The 12,152-nt window shown below is 41.8% G+C and overlaps 1 pseudogene; it reads left to right on the forward strand.

Moving 5' to 3' along the window:
* Positions 1-12,152, forward strand: part of LOC139371220 (chemokine-like protein TAFA-1) — a 233,116-nt pseudogene that overhangs the window by 6,793 nt on the left and 214,171 nt on the right.

Here is a 12,152-nt window from a genome sequence, read left to right on the forward strand (position 1 = left end):
CTAACAAATTGACACTCTCCTCGACCACTCGACCGCTTATCGGTTTCCGGGTCATATAGGAGAGGAGGACGGAGGAGAGAACGGACTTGTCCCAATTGAGAATCTCCCCATTTGTATCATAATGGAGCTGAGAGGAGAGGACGTAGTAACACCTGGAGAGTAGGAGTTATTATTCCCAGTGAGGGAGGGAGAGGTGTGGGTCCATATGTCAGCCTTCAGCAGCCATTAGGCTACCGTTTAGTGAATGGCCAAGGTGTCTCATTATGCCTTTATGTGTACTGTTTTCATTTCACATTCAACTGTGTTGACACTACATTGTTCCAGCATCAGAGATGAAAATTACTCTGAGCATATCCTAAAATTGAAACATACAGTACCATTCAAAAGTTTGGACACACCTACTCATTCAAGGGTTTTTCTTTATTTTTACTATTTTCTTGTCATGACTTCCGCCGAAGTCGGTCCCTCTCCTTGTTCGGGCGGCGTTCGGCAGTCGACGTCACCGGTCTTCTAGCCATCGCCGATCCACCTTTCATTTTCCATTTGTTTTGTCTTTGTTTTCTACACACCTGGTTCCATTCCCAAATTACATGTTCACGTATTTAACCCTCTGTTTCCCCCATGTTTTTGTGCGTGATTGTTTCTATGTTCATTCGGTACGTTATGGCTGTTTTTTGATGGGTGCTGTTTACACCCGTGCGTAATTGAATACTGTTTATTGTTGGTCAAGTGTATGTTTACCTTGTGCCTTTATTTTGATTAAAGTACACTGCTCACTCATTCTGTTCTCCTGCGCCTGACTTCATGCACCAGCTACACCCACCATCTGACATTTGTACATTGTACAAAATAGTGAAGACATCAAAACTATGAAATAACACAAGTGTTAAACAAATCAAAATATATTTGAGATTTGAGATTTTTCAAAATAGCCACCCTTTCGCTTGATGACAGCTTCACTTGGAATGCTTTCCCAACAGTTTTGAAGGAGTTTCCACATATGCTGAGCACTTGTTGGCTGCTTTTCCTTCACTCTGGGGTTCAACTCATCCCAAACCATCTCAATTGGAATGAGGTCAGGTCATTGTGGAGGCCAGGTCATCTGATGCAGCACTCCATCACTCTCCTTCTTGGTCAAATAGCCCTTACACAGCCTGTAGGTGTGTTGGGTCATTGTCCTGTTGAAATACAAACTATAGCCCCACTAAGTGCTAACCAGATGGGATGGTGTATCGCTGTAGAATGCTGGGGTAGCTATCCTGGTTAAGTGTGCCTTGAAATTTAAATTAATCACTGACTGTGTCACCTTCAAAGCACCCCCACACCTTCACACCTCCTCCTCCATGCTTCACGTGGGAACCACACATTTGGAGATCATCCGTTCACCTACTCTGCGTCTCACAAGACACAGTGGTTGGAATGAAAAATCTCAAATTTGGACTCATCAGACCAAAGGACAGATTTCCACCAGTCTAATGTCTATTGCTCATGCTTCTTGGCCCAAGCAAGTGTTCTCTTCTTATTGCTGTCCTTTAGTAGTTGTTTCTTTGCAGCGATTCAACCATGAAGGCCTGATTCACGCAGAGTCTTCTGAACAGTTGATGTTGAGATGTGTCTGTTACTTGAACTCTGTGAAGCAGGTAGCCTAGTGGGCAGCAGGTATGCTAGTGGTTAGAGTGTTGGATAGTAACCAAAAGGTTGCAAGATCAAATCCCTAAGCTGACAAGGTATAAATCTGTAGTTCTGCCCCTAAGCATGTCATGGGAAAAAATAATTTGTTCTTAACTGACTTGCCTAGTAAAATAAAAATGTATTTGGGTTGCAATTTCTGAGGCTGGTAACTCTAATGAACTTATCCTCTGCAGCAGAAGTAACTCTGGGTCTTCCTTTCCTGTGGCGGTCCTCATGAGAGCCAGTTTCATCATAGCACTTGATAGTTTTTGCGACTGCACTTGAAGAAACTTTCAAAGTTCATGACATTTTCCGGATTGATCGACCTTCGTGCCTTAAAGTAATGATGGGACTGTAGTTTTTCTTTCCTTATTTGAGCTGTTCTTGCCATATTATGGACTTGGTCTTTTACCAAATAGGGCTATCTTCTGTATACCACCCCTACCTTGTCCCAACACAACTGATTGGCTCAAACACAGTAAAGAGGAAAGAAAATCCACAAATTCACTTTTATCAAGGCACAGCTGTTAATTGAAATGCGTTCCAGGTGACTACCTCATTAAGCTGGTTGAGAGAATGCCAAGCGTGTGCAAAGCTGTCATCAAGGCAAAGGGTGGCTTTTTTGAAGAATCTCAAATATAAAATATATTTTGATTTGTTTAACACTTTTGGTTACCACATGATTCCATACAGTATGTGTTATTTCATAGTTTTGATGTCTTCACTATTATTCTAAAATGTAGAAAATAGTAAAAAATGAAGAAAAACCCTTGAATGAGTAGCTGCGTCCAAACGTTTGACCTTTATGTTTTGAGCTGATAGGCTACAGTGTGTACATTGTGTGTAGCCAATATCGAATCAAACTACTATCATCATTAGTTTACTCATTTAATTAGCTAGTTATAGCTGTTGATTCGAAGCTCCTGTTTAGCCCTAATCAGAACATGTTCTACCAACCTTTACTTGTCGATACTTTCTTAATACTTAATTCGGCAAGCACCAGTGTCTTCTAAACCTCCATGGCTTGTTACAGGTAGAACATTGGAATTTAGAAAGTAAAAAAAAAAAAAAAAAAAAAAAAAAAAAAAGTTTTGTCTATGAAGTAATCCAACAATGTATACGCTGCCGTCTTCGAGTATGTTTATATTCTCTCATTGATCAAGACAGGTGAGTGTCAAGCGATGTTGGATTTTTGAGTTGCGCACATGACGTGCAGTACTTTGGGAAGGACATCCGTTTACAGCTAAACAGGAGCATATGCACAATCTTGGACACAAGCTTGGTTGATTTGTGATGTTTTTCCCGATTGCAGTTTTTTGGGGAACTCGTCAAAAATGCCCATCGTGGGAGAGGTGACCATATTGTAGTAATGTCCTTCAAATGCTACACTGTGGCTTTAATGGTCCTGTTTTCTCAGTAGCTACCTCATACAATACATTTTATTGTCTGTATTAGTCATGTTACAATCATTTTCAGTTCTCATGTATGATGATGTTTGACAAGCTTGACCAAGTCTCTTTCTCTTCAGATAGAGGTTTTTTGATTATTCTGAGATGGTCCTTCCCCAATGTCGCTCATGTCATTTCATGTTTATACCTTTTTTCTATTTCACCTCAGAGCCCTTTTTTCTGTCTTCACCTTTCCTAACATATGTAATTTGGTTAGTGTTTTTCCATATCTCTGCCATCTCTTTTGTAGGCCACCCTCTATCACCCACTTACTCTTTTCTCTCTCCTCCTTTAGACAACCCTTGCCATGTGTCTCTAACCTTCTCTCTGCCCTCCTCCTATAGCCCATAGAGATAGATAGAGGACTCCAGTGCCCAATAACCCATTAAGCATGTGCGGCGCCATCGAGGACTTTCACAATTTTGAAGTAATCAAGTGGGTGGGACTTCCTATTGGTTAAATAAGGATCACATATTTCCATCCAGATCACCAGGAGCAATCAGCCAATTAATTATACCCGTGAGCAAACATTCCATAACTGCATGTGGCAATAAATTGCCAATCAGTTTGTTTATCAACTCATAGAAGTAGTAGAAGAACTTCAAAATGGAGACGGCCTCAATGGCGCTGCCCATGCTCTCACAGACGCAATAATGGGACAGATACAATTTTGCGTCCTCTAACTATCTCTATGCTCTAACCCTCTCTCTCTGCCCTCTTCTTCTAGCCACCCTCCCAGTCTGCCCTGCCATGTCCTTGTTCCTGGGCCTGTGGATTAGCCTGGGCTTCCTGCTGCTGTGCCAGGCCACGCTGTACGAGACCCTCCAGCAGCACCACGTGCCCCGACCCGGACGCAATGCCATCCAGATCCTGGGTGAGTCCCTTTCTATGTTCTGTCTGCACACATCACGCTGTGCCCACTACCCACCCAGTCCTCCCAGAGGAGCTCTCTGAGAAGTGTAAGAGTAAAATAAATACTACGTTATCACTGTATCCCCAGTGGAAACAGTGAAGCAATAGTCTTCTGTCTTTTGTAGTAGATTGGTTTGCAACCAATATGTTAGCTACTGTGAGAAGAAGAATAGTGCACTGTGCTTTCATAACTTTTTATATTTGTTTGTTTCTAGAGATTCTGGCGTTGTATAATGGATTATTTATGTTTCTTATGGTTCATTCATGTATCCAGCTGTCAGAGGTGTCATGCCCATAGGGGGCACAGGGACATGTGCCCCCTCAGATTTGTCCTGTTTTATTTTTATAATTTGTTGTTGTTGTTTCTTTGTAATACCTCTAGCCACCGAACAATTGTTGGCTTTAGCTAACTCAGATAGGTTACCTATCTCCCAACCTCATAACTAGCTACTAAGAAGCCATTTCAGGCTATCAAGGAAGTTAGAGTAGCTAGCTTGTTTAAGTATCCTAGCTGGCATGCCTGCTGGCAAGGTTGGTAGACTATAAAAGCAATTACTAAATGTACTAAAAAAGACTCCTTTCAATATTTTACCCAGATTTTAGCAGAGATGCAGAGAAGCATGTTTAGTTATAAATAACCACCAGTCAGGAGGATACAGACAGCTCAAGAGGTATGCTTCCATACACAGAAAAATAAATATATTTATGACATAGAATTAAGCATAATAATTTGGGGTCAAAAAATGTTTTTTAAGGTATTTGAAATACAACATTCTCCAACTATTCGAACCAGCCACCCAGCAACCCAGCCATCCAGACTTATTTTGTGCCTCATGACATTTTTGGGGTGTATTTTTGGGGGGCCTCTGCCAGCTGTATATAAAACTACACTATCTTCAAAGTTGGCTTTATTGACATTCTCCTACATTCTTTGCAATACATTGTTTTTGCTTAGAGTTAATTGTAATGTTTAAGCTCAGCTGCAGCTGCTGTTTTGATCTGAGGTTGGAACTCCCCCTCTGCCCCACACAGACAAAGAGCACTTTTTAACAGGAGAGGATTTTCAGTGTGGGGAAAGAGATTCAGGATGTTGCAATCACTATCAGACTAGCAGGTTGATTGGTACATAGGACAGGCTCTAGGCAAAACTCCCATCAGTATGCTGTGAGTGCAGGCTGCTTTGATCACTGTGGCTTAAATGGAAATAACAATTATGTTTCTCTCTCACATTCGGCAATTAAAGCCAGTTCCTTCTCCACTGTGGGGGCTAAAGGGGAGGGAGTCAGTGAGATGGCTCTGATTTTCCTCATTTATGTGGGAGTAGAGTAGTCGCGCTCGTCACTCCCCAGCCATGTGTCTTTGGAAGCAGGCTCCTTTAAGCTTTTAACAATGACTCGCTCCTGGAAGCTTCTGATGACAATACTATTACAAACCCCGTTCACCAGGAAACCAAATCCCAATGCCTGTTAAACATTGATTCCATCTATCTGTGCTTGTCTCATTCTCCGAGCCGTGCTGCACCACGGAGTGAAAAGACAGTGATTGAAGCAAAAGCAACAAAAAAAGAGACATTGATTTCCCCGACTTGTGATGTCAAGACAAGACTGTTGATAGCCAATGAGGTTTTCAAGCAGCAGGGAACTGGAGCAGTTGTGCAGGGCAGGTGTCTTGTTTTGGAGTTGGAACAGCTGACGTAGTGGGACTTGGTTGTGGGTGTGAGACAGAGGCTTCACACAAAGTGCTTTGAGCTCATTAATTGGAACAAGTGAGAACAGGATGAGCGACAGAATGAATTTTTTAAAACTTTGTTTCCAGGTTTTTTTTACAAGGATGTGCATGGCCTACAGTAAGTGTCTTCTGAATTATGTAGAGGTCCAAGTGAAAACAAAGAGAAAACCCTGCCCACGGCACATAGCGAAGTCAGCTAAGTTATTGGTGAGATAAATATCCTCCTGTTCTAGTTTTGTGAAAGGGTTCTTGTCAGAGAAATCAGCTTGTACAAACACACACACACACACACTCCATTTTATTTCTCAGCAAAGTCATTATGGCATGGCATTTTCATGGTCCTCTGGGGAACTGGGGGATGCATACACAAAGTGAGCCTGAGAGCAGAAGTGTTCTGTCTGAGAGCAGAAGTGTTCTGTCTGAGAGCAGGAGTGTTCTGTCTGAGAGCAGGAGTGTTCTGTCTGACAGCAGGAGTGTTCTGTCTGAGAGCAGGAGTGTTCCGTCTGAGAGCAGGAGTGTTCGGTCTGAGAGCAGGAGTGTTCTGTCTGAGAGCAGGAGTGTTCTGTCTGAGAGCAGGAGTGTTCTGTCTGAGAGCAGGAGTGTTCTGTCTGAGAGCAGGAGTGTTCTGTCTGAGAGCAGGAGTGTTCTGTCTGAGGGCAGAAGTGTTCTGTCTGAGAGCAGGAGTGTTCTGTCTGAGAGCAGGAGTGTTCTGTCTGAGATCAGGAGTGTTCTGTCTGAGAGCAGGAGTGTTCTGTCTGAGATCAGGAGTGTTCTGTCTGAGAGCAGAATTGTTCTGTCTGAGAGCAGGAGTGTTCTGTCTGAGAGCAGAAGTGTTCTGTCTGAGAGCAGAAGTGTTCTGTCTGAGAGCAGGAGTGTTCTGTCTGAGATCAGGAGTGTTCTGTCTGAGAGCAGGAGTGTTCTGTCTGAGAGCAGGAGTGTTCTGTCTGAGAGCAGGAATGTTCTGTCTGAGAGCAAGAGTGTTCTGTCTGAGAGCAGGAGTGTTCTGTCTGAGAGCAAGAGTGTTCTGTTTGAGAGCAGAAGTGTTCTGTCTGAGAGCAGGAGTGTTCTGTCTGAGAGCAGAAGTTTTCTGTCTGAGAGCAGAAGTTTTCTGTCTGAGAGCAGGAGTGTTCTGTCTGAGAGCAGGAGTGTTCTGTCTGAGAGCAGAAGTGTTCGGTCTGAGAGCAGGATTGTTCGGTCTGAGAGCAGGAGTGTTCGGTCTGAGAGCAGGAGTGTTCGGTCTGAGAGCAGGGGTGTTCTGTCTGAGAGCAGGGGTGTTCTGTCTGAGAGCAGGAGTGTTCAGTCTGAGAGCAGGAGTGTTCGGTCTGAGAGCAGGAGTGTTCTGTCTGAGCGCAGGAATGTTCTGTATTGTGAAGGTGGATGAAGCTCTGAGTTTTGGCACAGAAGAGCGCAGGATGCATGTATTGTTCAGTGTGCTATGCAATAGTAAATAGTTTTATAAGGGAGAAGATTGGTACGTTCAATCAGCAGCATGTACTCAATGAAATTCTGTCATTGGCTGATTGTCAAAATCTAGAATGATAGCCTAAGTTGAACTTAATATTTCTATCTTCAACTAACAGTGATCAAGTGCAACAATTATTGATGAAATATATGTGTAATCACCATTGGATGTGATGACATTCACTCTCATAGTAAAAAAACACTCCACATGTTCCCTTTATGTTGACCATAAGGACACCTTTTTTTCATTGTTGTTTTACTGTAGTGTCAAGGCCTTTTAAGTTCTCATAAATCTTACTCAACTGCAGAGTGGTGGTAACAGATGTAACCAGAACTGCTTTCTCAGAATTGAAATCCTCTGATGAATATTTGTATTAGAATTGATTTAATAATTTGAGGATGCTCTCTGGTTTCAGCGACCAGATCATTTTTTATAAATAAATATGCAGTGGGTGGAGACCAAAGTGAGATCTCAGATTGATACATGCTTTGGTTTTATGTTTAGCTGTTTTCTGTAATCAAATATAATTGCATGTAAAAGTCATAATTAAAAAGAAAACATATGTCATAATGCATTACTCTGTAGATGCCTTCATCTGTGATGTATGGTAACATACAGGGTTTTGATGCGGTGAACATTGTAAACATAACTAATAAAAAGGAAGTTCACATGTTACGATTCAAAGCATTTTACAATGGCTAAAACCATTGGCAGTCAATACACAAAAGAAACCTGAAGGCATTGTCAGAGAAACAACCAACGAACACAAACCTGTTTGTGAGTTGTGCTTCTGCCTTCGATGCAGTGTCTCTGTTTACACAACTTATGGCCTTGTACACATCATTCTGAAAACTGGAATGATACCCATGAGTCTACCAATTATTCCAACTATTGGAATATTGCATACCCAATTTCCATTATTTTCTAACAAAGGGTTTACACTATTGTTTGATTGACAGGCATATGTTCTGTACCAGAAAAAAAACCCTAAATAAAGTTGTGTGGATTTCGATATGGGGCCTGGTTTTCAGTCTGGCTGAGTGAGTGAATGATACCGCAGCAGCAGCTCTCAGTACTCAGACGAGGGTGTGAATATATCTCTGCACAGGGGAAGTGAAGGTCATGTTGAGCAAGGTACAAATGTAATCCTCAAGCCTGTTCAAGCAACTAACAATGTTTTAAAAAATCTGCTTATCCCTTTCTGCAACAGTGAGCTGACAGAATGCCACTGCACAGTACATGCGTACCAAAAATATACAAGGAGAGATAGGGGTTTTCAACCTACATTTCTTTCTTTATTAGAATATTTCAGATAGAAATCTGCTGGTCACAGTTGAGGCTGGGATTGAGTAACGAGTCGCCTGACTGCTTCATCACCTGCTCAGGAAGCGGCGCCGTTGCCTTCCCATGAGCCTCTGCTTCGCGGCCTCCCCTACGTCCCCCGCGCCGGGAAAGATTGATTGTGCCCAGATTCTGGGCAGCCAATTCTGGTCTCTTAAGAAATAATCCACTACACTGACAGATGAGGCGAATGTGACATGACACACAAGCCCAGCTCAGCTCTTTCCTCTCCTGCCAACTGACACAGTACTGCCAGGTCCACTCCTGGAGAAAGCAGGTTGCTGCTGTGGATGATTCTACTGGACACTATGCAGCCCAGTTGAAGGGTCAAACTGTAACATTCAAAGAAATATGGATTGTCATTGTTTGGAGAAGTTACATTGAAATCAAACATTTCTTAAAAGTCAGTTTTATGTTCAACTGCCACTGAATATGTATTTGTTTCCTTTCCAAATGGAAGTGCATTGCCATTGTGTGTCCTAGCAATGCCCATAGGGAGGATATTGAATGCAATGGCGATGCATTCGGTTTATGATTCTGACATAACTCTCTAAGGGCACTAGCTGATTCCCATTCCAATGTAAGCTACAATATTAACATACATCACTATTAGTATTGAAGGAGCTGTCCTTAGCTGTCGTTTTGACAAAACAAAAACAGTGTTGTCAGACACAATAACAAGTCAATTGTTTGTTGCAATGACGGTGCTAAACTGTCTCTCATAGTTGATTAAATCAGCAGAACTTGTGACAGTAATGACAGGTTAGCCAGTTGTTTTCCCCGTTCTACATGAAGATGCAAGCAGCCACTTGGTGTGACTGTGAACTAATGATATGATTAGGAATCACTTGAATCATCCTGGTAAGAAATGCAGAAATACTGTATAGGAAGTAGGGTGCTGAGGACTTTGTTTTGGTGAAATCCATGCTGATTTTGGATGGTTTATAGCATAAGGTGAATAGGTCATAATTTGCATACTGCAGCAAACAGTGCTGATATTGATATTGTACTGTACTCTCGAGGGAGCTTGCAAGGAAGCATTTCACTGCACTGTTTATACCTGCTGTAAACTGTGTACGTGAAAAATGCAATTTGATTTGAACCCATACCATTTATAAAACGGTTATAATGATTTAATCAATCGAATGTAAACACCTCACAATGAATAACCCTTTGAAAGATGATTGGAAGACAAGCGCTTTAATGATGTTCATGTTCAGTGTGTCATTTGATATGCAGTACTCCTTTAGTCTAGGAAAGCAGCAGAAAAGAGGCAGCAAAAAACATGTAATTACTGCTATTATTCATCATGACACAGAAATAACCATACAGCTAAACACAGTTTAAAGGGAGCAATAGCAGAAAATGAAATGTCAACCAATAGTAGTAAAATATGGGGAATCCTGTTGCCGATGAATGGAGCCCCATGTCACGATGAGCAGATTGACCACTGTTTAACTGTGTGGAGGCTTTTTTATATGATTAATGTATCCAGACATTCTGAAATCTTTGTTATGGTTTACTTTGAACTTTTTTGCTGTGACTGTGGGCTCTTTTCTGTAGGATGAGATGTCTGAGTGTAGGTGGGTGTGTTGGTGAACCTTAGGGATCTATATTTTGGTAAATGAGAACTGGGTTGAATTCCCGGAGACTTACATTTCAAGACTGAATCGAATTTTTTCATTGCCATGGGTATGTCTAGCTCAGAAGAGGGATGGTTTTCCTGGCTGAGTTTGAGAACATGCCAATTAGCTACACTATCAAACACACATTACATACGGATATACCCTTGCAGTTTTAGAATTTATTTACGGATTTCTCAATTTCCTTTTTGCTGTGATTTACTGCCTGCTTTGTTCCATGCAGTAAAAAATGAAAGATACATACACTGTAATCTCATGATAGTGCTCAAACCATATTTAAGTACTGTCAACATGAATGTAATCCAAATGACTGGTTCACTTATGCAACTTTTGATTTACAAGCTTTTGCAAACTGCCAAAGGGCAGGCAGTTTTACAACTACCCACAGGAAGGTAACATCTCAGTATGAGTTTTTGTGTTTTTGTTTGGCCATTAATTTGATACATTTCACACCCACTTTTAATTGCAAGGACTAATTAGTGTGAGAATGGATGGTGGAAACAGAATTCAATTAAATTCCGCTCACTGGAATGGATGGTGATTTAATCAGATTTTTTGTTGTGCAAATTCGATAAAAAGGAAACGTTTGATCAGGTTGGCTCACACACACACACACACACACACACACACACACACACACACACACACACACACACACACACACACACACACACACACACACACACGCGCACACGCACACGCACATGCACACACACGCACGCACACACACACACACAGAAAGTCACAAATAAACCATCACCACCTAGACAGGGGCCAGGACAGGGGTCTGGGATAGTGAAATGGCTTTCTAAATGAGGTGACAGCAAGCAAGGTTCATCAATGCAATTCTCATGGCATAAGAAAAAGATACCTCCACATCCCCTAAAAAACTACTTCAGTGGCTCTGACATAATTGCCTGATGATGAGAATCAAAAACTAAACGCACACAAATGTAATAAGAAACATCAATTTCAGAACGAGCCGTCTACCAAGGCATTTTTTTTCCCGGGCTCGAACACCCAAAGCCTTTAATCTGGTTCCACATTGGGTTGTAATTGCTATAAAAACTGCAGGCTTTAGTTGAGAGCTCATTGTTGAGGTCTCTCACTCTATCACAGAGCATGCCCTTCGAGGTAATGAAAGCAACCTTTTTAAAACTGGGCAATAACTGCCTCATCATTCCTATACAGAGCATCACTCTCTCTCACCCCTGCCCTCCCTCCCTCCCTCTGTCCATCTCCTCGTCTTTATCTGCCCCTGAGACGATTCGTCATGGATCAGATGAGACCATTTGTCATGGATTAGTGCACTTAAATGTCTGTGTGATAGTGGAAGCAGTCACTGGAAAAGCTTAGGAATCCTATTACACTGCTTTTTATGGCCGGCGGGGGTAAGAGACTAGGGATGGAGGTTGAACTGGCATTTTATTTGAGCTTCATACCATTTCTGTTCTCATACGACAAAGAAGCGCTGATTCATCAGAAAGACAGTCCACTTGGAGGAGGAGGTCTGGTTGAAGAAGGACTAGATTGTAAACGTGGAATGAATATGTTGAACATGTTTGAAATTTCCTCTCTCTGTATGTTCACTCAGTGCCCTGTCAGAGCTGCATATTACTCGATTTAATCTTTCTACTGATGACTTTGATACCTTCCTTTGCTTTCACCCCATCTTCTTCAATGATTCATTTGTTAGGAAATCTGAACGATTACTCTTGTTTGTGAATCCCTGACTCCAATAATGGAGGTACACATTGCGATAATATCTAGAAAGAGATTGTCACTCTTTCATAATCTTCCTAGGCCTATTCAACACATTTAATTCAGCTGTAGCAAGATTTCAAGATTATTAGTATTTACCTAGCAGAGTTTCCTATCAGAGGCGTCTCACTGCTGGTACCTTGATGGGCCTTTTTCCCCTGAGTGAAAAGCGATAGTAGCGGATTA

Source organism: Oncorhynchus clarkii, chromosome 17 (genome assembly GCF_045791955.1).
Source record: "Oncorhynchus clarkii lewisi isolate Uvic-CL-2024 chromosome 17, UVic_Ocla_1.0, whole genome shotgun sequence".
Taxonomy (NCBI): domain Eukaryota; kingdom Metazoa; phylum Chordata; class Actinopteri; order Salmoniformes; family Salmonidae; genus Oncorhynchus; species Oncorhynchus clarkii.